This window comes from Ovis canadensis, chromosome 12, assembly GCF_042477335.2.
Source record: "Ovis canadensis isolate MfBH-ARS-UI-01 breed Bighorn chromosome 12, ARS-UI_OviCan_v2, whole genome shotgun sequence".
Lineage (NCBI taxonomy): Eukaryota > Metazoa > Chordata > Mammalia > Artiodactyla > Bovidae > Ovis > Ovis canadensis.
In genome coordinates this window covers 56,495,107-56,505,841 of record NC_091256.1, presented here as the reverse complement: position 1 = coordinate 56,505,841, position 10,735 = coordinate 56,495,107, and the positions used below count along the sequence as shown (strand labels likewise).

The 10,735-nt window shown below is 54.3% G+C and overlaps 1 long non-coding RNA gene across 3 annotated transcripts; it reads right to left on the bottom strand.

The window, feature by feature from the left end:
- Window positions 1-253: 253 nt before the first annotated feature.
- On the bottom strand, window positions 254-8,954 carry LOC138416525 (uncharacterized). 3 transcript variants are annotated; one of them, XR_011247717.1, is made up of 5 exons: window positions 8,704-8,954; window positions 4,835-5,003; window positions 2,121-2,475; window positions 1,518-1,635; window positions 254-895 (listed from the first exon to the last, which is right to left on the bottom strand). It is a non-coding gene; the product is annotated as an uncharacterized lncRNA (long non-coding RNA). The 3 variants fall into 3 exon arrangements; XR_011247719.1 differs by having other exon boundaries at window positions 254-898; window positions 1,553-1,635; XR_011247718.1 differs by having other exon boundaries at window positions 1,553-1,635.
- Between the last annotated feature and the right edge of the window lie 1,781 nt (window positions 8,955-10,735).

The following is a 10,735-nucleotide window of genomic DNA, read 5'->3' as shown; positions in this document are numbered from 1 at the left end:
GGCAGGCATTCGGGTTCCAAGTTCTAGGACATGTGGGTTGTAAGCAGGAGCGGGGTTCTAGCTTTGCCCTGACAACCCTAAACATGGGAATCTGGGACCACACAGCCAGGCCCCTGTGGACCGACTTCCCACTGGGCAGTACACCTGACCCCCACCACCAGCCTCCTGCCCTCCAGGAGACCAGCTCTAGGGCACCCATCTCTGACTCCCTGGAGTGCCATTGTCACCCTTCTTGTTGGGAGGCGCTAAAAACAGCTTTTTAAAACTTTTTATTTTGCATTGTTGTTGTCCAGTCACTAGGTCATGTCTGACTCTTTGCAACCCCTTGGATTTCAGCACACCAGGCTTCCCTGTCCTTCCCCATCTCACACTCATGTTCATTGAGTCAATGATGCCATCCAACCATCTCATCCTCTGTCACCCACTTCTCCTCCTGCTCTCAATCTTTCCCAGCATCAGGGTCTTTTCCAGGGAGTCAGCTCTTCACATCAGGGAGCCAAAGTTCAATTCAGTTCAGTTCAGTCGCTCAGTCGTGTCCGACTCTTTTCGACCCCATGAATCACAGCACACCAGGCCTCTCTGTCCATCACCAACTCCCAGAGTTCACTCAGATTCACGTTCATCGAGTCAGTGATGCCATCCAGCCATCTCATCCTCTGTCATCCCCTTTTCCTCCTGCCCCCAATCCCTCACAGCATCAAAGTCTTCTCCAGTGAGTCAACTCTTCGCATGAGGTGGCCAAAGTACTGGAGTTTCAGCTTTAGCATCATTCCTTCCAAAGAAATCCCAGGGCTGATCTCCTTCAGAATGGACTGGTTGGATCTCCTTGCAGTCCAAGGGACTCTCAAGAGTCTTCTCCAACACCACAGTTCAAAAGCATCAATTCTTCGGTGCTCTACTGGGGTATAACCAATTAGCAATGTGTGATAGTTTCAGGTGGACAGCGAAGGATCTCAGCCACACATATACATGTATCCATTCTCCCCCAAACTCCCCTCCCATCCAGGCTGCCACATTACACTGAGCAGAGTTCCCTGTGCTATACAGTAGGTCCTTGTTGGTTATCCATTTTAAATATAGCAGTGTGGACATGTCGATCCCAAACTCCCTTCCCCCATTCTTCCCCCCACCCTCAGCAGCCACGAGTTCAGTTCTCTAAGTCTGTGAGCAAAGACAGCTTTGAGCATCTGGTCCCAGGTCATGCAGCCAGGGAAGGGGGCACCTGCCTTCACCCCCAACTTCACTGCTTCCAGTCTGACCTTGAGCTTTGCCACCCCAGCCACCACAGAAACAGTGAGTGCAGAGTCATCACAGAGGAGTGCAGGGGTGATGGGGTGAAGCCAGCTCACCGAGGGGGCTCACTGCAGGCTGCCCTGGCCCCCAAACCCTCCCCACCCCTGGAGAGGAGGGAAGCTCCACCACAGGACTGACTGCCTTCCAGGATGGGGGAGGCCCCCGTTCTTGCTCGAGCCCAGGGTCCCCTGAAAAATGCCCATGAGAACCACTTCCCCACCTGCCTGCAAGACCCAGGGGGTCGAACTGAAGCTCTTACTCCTTTTGTTGGATTGTGGGCCCCCTGTTGGCCTTTCCTCCTCTGCATGGTCAATTTCCATCCACCCCATCCTGATAGCAGAACTGCAGAGGAACCAGAGCAGGGAGCCTGTGAGGAGGGCATTCCTTCTGCCAGGAGGAGGGGACTCCCAGGGTGGCTGCTGGCAAGGGGCAGGGACAGTGGCCCATGGTCCCCCAGGTGAACCAGATCTCTGAAGCTTCACAGGTGGACAGACAGGGCCCCAGAGAAGGCCATCTGCTCACAGCACCAGATACAGGCCTGGACCCCAGTATGTCCCAAGGGAGACCTGCCTTCCTTTAGAGGGACCCTTCCCACCTCATGTGGCTCTCACCAGAGCCCCTGGGGCCTCTTCTCCTCTGAACAAGGCCTTCGGGCCCCCAACGGCATCTGGGCAGCCCTGCAGGCACTGCCCGTGGGCGGGGGGAGCAGGCTATGGGCCCTGGCCTCCCCTCCCGGCCTGGGACTGGGGCACCTCATGGGGCCAGTGCTGTGTCCCGACACCACACCCTTGGGGCCTCAGGGCATAGCTCTGTCCATCGGCACAGACCTGACTGTGGATGTGAGGGCCTCTCTCTCAGCCCACTGCCTCCAGCTCCCCAGGAAGGGTCTTCCAATGTCATCGCTTCCCTGAAGTGGCAAAGCTGGGGTGAGGTGGGGTGTGGGGTGTCAGGCAGGGGGACATGCAGTACGTGCCCCACGTACTGCCCTTTTAGTGCCCGCCCAGAGCACTGAGTGGACAGAGGTTTGCGATAGTGTTCATTTGAACCCTTTAAAATAGTGGGATGGGGTCATTAGCTCCGTGATGCCAGCCAGTTTATCTCATTTCTCTGAATCCCGGTTTCCTCATCAGTAAAATGGGGCTGAGGATGGTGTGGACTGCTCAGGGCTGTTGTAAGAATTGCCTATAAATGAAACAGAACACATGAAAAGGGAGCCAGCTCCTGGCCTGCAGCAAGCGCCCCATGGATCACAGATAATTCAACCCCATCAGCTCCAGTTTAGATCTCCACAGGGCCTCCTGGTGCACCTGGGAAGCTCTGTGACCCCACCTCCCACCACCTCTTCATCTCTCATGGCACATCCACACCCCCCACCAAAGCGGGGCTGATCAGGGCAAGCCGGCCAGGGCACCTCTCCTCCTTCCCTCCACTTACTCTGCAGCGACAGCATTGTCACGGTTATAAACGTCCCTCCCCCTCTCCTCCCCTCAAAGTGACTTGAACTCCATCTGGCAAATGATCAGCTCTTCTGCAACCTAAGTGCCTCTCCCCTTCCCCCGTCTTCATCTTCAGTCTGTCTGGAAGTGTGGCCCCTCCTTGGACCAGGCCCTGCAGCCCTGAGGGTGGCCCTGCAGGTGAGCTGGGTCTCCAGATGAAACCAGCGGAGTGGCTGGAAGAAGGTGTTTGCACTCGCCCCCCATCCCCAGGCTCGTCCTATTGGGGTGACATCTCCACGCAAGATGAGATGGGCCGCGCTCCACCAGGAGGCCGCCCCTGAGACTTGGGAATCCATCTCTGTCCCTTTCTTCCTCCTTTTTTCCTTCTTTTCTTTCCTTCTCTCTCTCTCTCTTTCATCTTTTTTCTTTAATGGAAGATATTATAGCTTCATAAAATGTACTCATGGCTTCTTGCTCAGTAACCACTTTTATGTTTCATCGGGGTGAAATCGAAGTGGTTGGGAAATAAAGCACCCTGAGCCCGCCCTGCACGCGGCCCTTGAACAAGGCCTCGCGGGCTTGCCGCCAAATGAGGCTTTGCTTGAGCCTAGAGAGCTTGTGCTGCTGGTAGGCTGACTGTGTCCCAAACGGGGCATTTTGACCCATGCAGTTCAGGGAGCAGAAGCGAGTTGGTGCCTGAGGGGTCCTTGGCCCCTGGCCCAGGCTGGCTGGACCCCCTCTGCGCCATCCCACAGACCCTGCGTGCAGGAAGTGGCAGCTTGGCTCAGCATAGCCCCTGTGTCGCAGCCTCTGCCACAGGAGTGGACGTGGCAGATGGCATGTATGGGCTGGGCTGGGGCAGAGGGTACAAGACTCAGGGGGACCACAGCCTGGGCACCTGGGGGCCCTCGGCACTTGGTGAGGCTCCAGATCTAGTTTTGGGGTTCTCACAGCTGCCCTGGGAGGAAAGTCAGGACTGGGTGAACTCACCCTGATTTTCTAAGGAAAAGAGGGTCCAGGAGAATATGGGACCCCCAAAGACTAGGGAAAGCAGGGCTTGATCCAGGCCCCTTAAAGACACGTGGTCCCAGCCTCCGGAGCTCACAGGCCACAGTGACCGGGCCAAGGGACACGGGAGGGGCAGGGAGCAAGGATGGGAAGGGAGGTAGCTCACAGTTCTGGAGCTGCTAACCTCTGAGCGTCGGTCCAGATGTCCAGAAGGACAGAAAGGTCTGATGCCTCATGTAGGTCTGCGCTCTTGGCCCTCCTTCCCCAAATGACTCTGAGCTCTCTCCAGTCCACCAGGGACAGAGCAAGACAGGGGAGGGAGCTGTCAGGCCTGGAACACTTGAAATCTTCTGTGTGGAGATGTGTGAAAGGCCCTGTGGCATCAAAGTCATTTCTGACCCTGAGTTTATGTGACCTATAAACTCTATTATGACCCTAATAGGTGGTGCTGGGAGCCTGTCAATGCAATGAGTCCAGAGAAGGGAGCATAGAGTGGGCTGAGTGATCGAGGAAGGCTTCCTGGAGGAGGAGGTGAACTCAAGGATGGAAGAATGGGGCGGGGATGTTCTTCCATGCCCTTCCTGACACGCGGCAGGTCTGGGCCACAGTGTACAGCAGTAAGGACATGTGGGGATCCAGATCCATGGGCTAGGCACAGGGCTGGTGTCTCAGACCCTGGTGCCTATTAAGTGACTTGGAGGGAGCTTGGGGAGAGAACGTGCCCCCATGTCTGGTTGGACCCAGGAGAAGACAGCGGGAGAGAGGGGGCCAGCCCAGCAGAGGCATTGAAAGACTTCCCAGGCTGAAATGAGACCCTTTTATCCTTATCCTGATGGTTATCAGTAGTAGTAACAATAGCCATCACAAGTCAGGGCTGCCATGGCCCACCAAGCAATGGTTGTTGGCAAATTATGGAGATGGGCAAGGTCTGGAAAGAAGCGCAGGGGCTGGGGGTTCTCGGACAGAGTTCCAGAAGGGGTTTGGCACTGAAGGAGAGGTGAGTGGAGGCAGGAGGCAGGTGGAGCAGAGACCCTGCAGACCACGGGATAGATAAGTAGACTGAAGCCCCACTTATAAGCCCGGGAGAGGTTTTTTACCCGCGGAGACAGGAGCAGACAAGCAGTAAGTGGTGAAGGCCTTCTGCGGCGGGGAAAGGCGCACGTGGGGATGAATTGTGGTCTCAGACGGATCATCCAGGGAGCCGCGCTTTCGTGTTCCGGTTTCATTCTAACTAGCAGCTTCCACTTCTTTCTCCATTTAATGTGCCTTGAAAAACGTGATGAGAAGATAAGGTAGACGCTAGGAATTTACGGTGCTATGCAAAAAATTGCTCAATTCCATTAAGATTTCAGGATCTTTGCCAAGGCTGCGCAGCAGAGCCGATATTATTTCCTTCTCAGACATCTTTGCTTGATTGCAATTTACGATGCCAAGGTCTCTGCCTTACCACCTAAAGCCTCCAGAGAAATATGGCTGTCCCCCTGCCCAAAGCAGCCATTATCCTCGCTCAGGAAAGTCGCTGGGCATTTTCATCCTGGCCCCCTCCTCTGGCATTCCTAGGTGGTTGGTCTTTTCACCTGGTCATGTTGCTGGAGATGGGGGCAACCCAGAAAGTCCCAGTGATTGGGTCTCAGCTGCTTGACCTTCGTTTTGGGAATCATAGCTGCATGTGCCCCTGGGTTCCTCTGGGGAAGCAGAATGCTCTGCCCACACCTTATGGATGTGGAAGGAGGGGGGTGCTCCTGAGTGTGGGGGAGGCCTTGAGGCTGCTGGACAGGCTTCTCATTGGCTAAATTCTGGGACCCCCACACCTGTGGTCCTTCTAAGCCCGAGGCTTGAAATCTGAATTCAGCTCTGCCTTCTACTAGCCACATGACTCTGGCAAGTCAATTAACCTCTTTGAACCTTAGGTCTTGAGTGTAAAACAGGTATAAAATACCTCCCTGGGGGGCGGGAGAGGGTTGCAGAAGTCTTGCGTCAGTTTTGGCTGCAAGCAGGGGCGGCTGACCAATGCCTTTGCTCCATTTCCAGCCATTTTTGCTCCAGGGGGTTCGTTGGGTGGGTGTAATTGAGGAGGGGGTCCCTTGAGAAGGTCCCATCCAGACCACCTTTCAAATGAAGAAATGCTAGTCCATCAGAGGCGACAGTGTGACAGCAAACCCAGCTCCCTCTTCCACTCTGCGGTCTCTGCATGGTTAGTGAGAGGCAACCTCCACACTGCAGCCCTCCATCTGTTGCAGCCCCTCCCCCGGGACCCCCTTGGCTCCCTGCCCCGCTGGGACTGACTGCCATCTATCCTGGCCCATCCTGCAAACCTTCTGTCCTTCCTTTAGAGGACGGGGCTGCCCAGGCCAGACTGGGAGGCAGAGGAAGAATGAAGCTGCCAGAGCTGCAGTTCCTTAGGATGGAAATTATTAATTAGTCTTATTATCCAGACCTTGTCAGCCTCTTAATCCTTCCGTCTGCAGAGGGGTTTATGCCTCCATGGTGTGTGTTGTCAGCTCGGCTAAGCAATTGCTTTTAATATAAAGGCAGAACAATGGGCGCTACAGTTTGGTTACTATCTTTATTTATCAAGCCAAACAATCCCTGCTCCCTTTCGACAGAGCATCCTTCAAAGACGGGGAGAAGGAAAAAGCAGCTTAATTTCCCTTCTGGATGGCTTATAATGTGGGCTTTTGTTTAATTATCCATTTCATGTAATCTTCAGCTGACATTCTGTCCTTAATATCCTAATCTTCTTTGGAGCAAAGGGGAAAGTGCCGTTTCCAAAGCAAAAGACAAAAGTTTGCCTCAAGGAAACACTTTCTATTTTGCCTCTGAAAGAACTCAAAGGGCCAAGAATGAAATTCAGATGTAATTTAATAGAGTGAAGTGGCAGACGTGAGTCTTTGGTGACAAGCTCCATGTGTGAACGTCAGCGCTTGCTCAGGCCTCTGGCGGCGCCCAGCTCATGCAGTCAGACTGCCTGGGGGTGCTGTAGACTCTGGTCCCCAAGCGTGACATCATAGCTGCTTTTACAACTGTTACTATTTCAATGGCTCCGGGATGCAGGTGAGATACATCATACACCCCAGATTCACGACAGATGGCTTTAGCTGGACAGGTATATGCGGATGTGCACAGGTGTACACAGGTGTGTACACAAGTGAACACAGATGAATATAGGTGTAGATAAGTGTGCATAGGTATTTACAGATATACACAAGTGAACCCAGGTGTGCACAGGTACAGGTGAGCACAGGTGTGAATACATGTATCCAGAGGTGTGCACAAGTATACCCAGGTAAACAGCTGTACACAGGTGAACACGTGCACAGGTGAATACAAGTGTGCAAAGATGAACACACGTACACAAAGACATCACTGCTCCTCTCATCTCCCCTCTTGGTTCTGCTTTCTTCCCAGGCAGAGGTTCTGGGGTCCTGAAGGAGACTTCTGCCATCACCCTCAACCCGCAGATGCACAGGGCTTCCTGGGAGCTCTTACCTCTCCTTTCTGGGCACACCAGAGTCCTCCTCAGTTACGTGCCTGCTTGTCGTCATTTTTTGCCCACCCTCATTCTTTCCTGCTCCGGCTCTCCTCCTCCTCTGCGCCATGGCAGGGCTGTCTCGAGCTCACCTGTGACCTCCGCATTGCAGAACACAAAGGTCACCTCACTCCATCCTCATTTCTCCTGACCTCTAGCAACACTTATGAGGTTGGCCATTCCCTCTTTCTGGAATGTTCTCTTCTACTGCTCGCTACCTCCCACACTGCTGGTTCTTTGCAGACCCCACATCTTTTCCTCAAGCCCTAGAGCTTGGAATATCCCTGAGCTTCCTCTGCCTTCCATTCTGTGTCTACACCATCTCCTTGGATCCTCTCACCTGGGTCCACAACTTCACGTACCAGTTTTATGCTAATGATCCCACGTTTATACCTGTACCCTGATCTCGCCAGGCAGCACCTTACTGTTAACCCAGCCTTCTCTGCACTGTCCCCTCCTGAACTGTTATAAACCCAGCCCTCACCCCTACAGAGTCACCCACATCTTGCTGGGCCCTGCAGAGCCCCCATCTTGGGTCCTCCCCTCTCTGACCATCAGCAGAGTAGGCCCCTCTGCCTTAGCCAAGCCTCTGCCTCTGGCATTCACAGCCGAAGGCCTTGGTTGAGCCCGAGTCCATGATCCCCTGGGATGTGCCTGACCCAGCTTGCTCCAGCTGAGTCCTCACAGATCCAGATCATTCTGTGGCTTCTGGGAAGTTAAGAATGAGAGGTCCTGCCCCCAGGAGGTCCTCCTCCGCACCCTCCAGCTCAGCCCTGACCTCTCCTGGCCAGTCCCTCCCTGCCTTCCCCGACCCTGGGACCCAACCCCGGGCTCTCCTGTGGCTGCATCCACAGCTGTAGTCTGCTCTGTGTCACCCGTGTCTCCTGTCTCCAGAGCAGGCAGCTCCACCGCCCCAGGGGAGGCGGGGAGGAGGCCAGCCCCCGACAGGCATCACCGAGTGACAGCCCCCGAGATGCTCCCTGACATACCACTCTCTCTGCTTCCCAGGAGCAGCTGCCATTGCTGGCGGCTGGGGCTTTGGGAGGGGTTGGAGCCAGCCCAGGAACAGCATGGCGCCTTCTTAGCCAACCCCTGCTCCTGCAAAGTTAAGCAGTGTGGACAGCACAGGGCAGAGAGCTACAGCAAAGGAAGGGTCCCTGGAGGCTGGGGCCTGGGCGGGCTCTGCCATCTCCGGTCAGCATCACCGGCAGGATCTGGGTTGCTGAGGCCCTGTGAGGCTTTGAGCGGCCGGGTGGAGAGGGGTCCCAGGGAGTAACCCTGATTCTACAGGAGGGGCTTCTTGGGCACCAGCCAGGCCGCACTCAGCTTGGGAGGTCTCAGCTTCATGCGCTGCAGAGTCTGAAAGGCCTCAGAGACCAGCTGGCCCAACCCCTTTGTTTGCATAGGACAGCTGTCAGAGGGGGTTGGGAGACTCACCTGGGACACCTCAATTTACAGGAGGAACTGGGCTTGAACCCTGCTTCCCAAAGGCCAGGCCTCTCCTTCTGGGACACCCTTCTGCGTGGAGACCGCAGGCAACCCAGACAGAGCCTTTTAAAATTCCAGGCTGGCTTCCTGGCCACCCAGCACACAACTCAGCCGCCAGCCGATGGTGTCTGATCAGAGGAGGCAGGCTTACAACAGCAGCCCAAGTCAAGCTTAATCAGATCAAAGACCATTCTGCTGCCAGAAACAGATTGTGTTTTCAGGCCCAGAAACGACGCTGGACTATAACCCCCGTTTGGCAGGATGATCGCCTCTTTGGGGAAGAAACACACAAATGCTCCTGTGATTAGTATGGCCGATTGAGAGCTGGCCAGATTTTTGTAGGTGTTGAGACTTTGTTCCCTAATGCAGTGGTGTGCTGGTAAATATTCAACAACAAGGTCTCCTGTGGTGGGGGTGGGGGGTGGAGGGAAGAACAAAAACAAATTCCTGATGGGTTATATTTGCCAATTTCCAAGGTGTAAATACTCCCACTATAGCGGATCTCAGGATTCCATGTTGATGGCCATTGGTTACAACATTCTATTTTTAAAAAATATTTATTTGGCTGGGTCGAGTCTTAGTTGCAGCTCGTGGGTTCTTCCTTGCATCATGTGGGATCTTGCACGGCAGTACACAGACTCTCTAGTTTGTGCCGCACGGGCTCAGTAGTCACAGTGAGGGGCTGTTGCCCCACAGCATTTGGTTCCTTGATCAGGGGTCGAACCCACATCTGCTGCATTGCAAGGCAGATTCTTAACCACTGGACTACTAGGGAAGCCCCAGTTACAGCGTTCTTGAAAACATAACAAGCAACTCCCATCCAGCTCAGCACACCCCTGCCCTGTCACCTCTGTGCAGCACAGATGTGGAGACTGGAGCCCACATCCTATGTCACAGGACCTGCTTGGGCCTCCCTAGTCCTTGCCCACACGACAAAGGCTCCTACCTTGTGGAGCAAAAGGAGGAGGTTCCTCTTGAGTTTCCATGGGGACAAGTTAGCTGCCGCCATGGCTATCTCTAAGGCTGAATGAGGTCTTCTCTGGGCATCTGAGAGCTGCCTCCAGGATGGTCGCTGTCCCCTTTGTCTACATCGCAGCTCCCCAGACCTTCCAGGGGGTGCCAGCCCCAGACTCCAGGTCACCCTGCCCCACCCCTGTGCCTGGAGTGACTCAGTGGACCTTTCATCAGGGTCATGGTAGTGCCCTTGGCTTTCACTTGGATAGTCAGTTCCTCTCCCATAAGGGCTGTCCTCCCCAGGCACTGTCCTGTTCTCAAGTTCCCCTTGCTTCTCTCCCTGAGGCAGGACCAGGGGCTTCCCTGCCCACCTTCCTAGCGCACTCAGGCTCTGAGTTCAAATCCCAGCTCTGCCCGTAGTCCTCTGGGGAGTAGCCTAACCTCTCTGTGCCTCAGTTTCCTCACCTGCACAATGGATGTGATAATAGTACCTGCCTCGGGCGGTTGTTGGGAAGAGAAAAAAAAGCCCCAACACGTGTGAAACACTCAGCACGACATGGAGCACATAGCGCATGCTCAATGAACAGGAATCCACGGTCGCAATGGCTGTGTTCTGACATGTGGCCACCTGTACTGCCTGTGTTCCTCACTTCCTGTAGCAAATGCACAAAGGCCCCTCAGCAGTTGCCGTCTGTGCCTCAGTCTCCTCAAACTGACATGGAGAGAAGCAGTTGTGGCAACCCAGATGGGACTAGGAAGCCAGCACTTTGGGTGATAAACCTTCACTTGGGGTGGAGCCACTACCCCTCTGCTTGCGGGCCAGCCTAAGCCATATCAGAGCTTTAAGGCAAAAGAAGTCAGTGATGATCATCCTATCTTTATTTAAAGTTTTAGCATTTAGTTCATTGAGAATTTTTGCATTGATTTTTTTTTTTTTGGAAGCTTGCATTAAAATAGCATTTGTCTCAGTGATGAGCATTTGGGTACCTACTTAAATTTTAACCCAAGGCATAAGACCAATCCATTG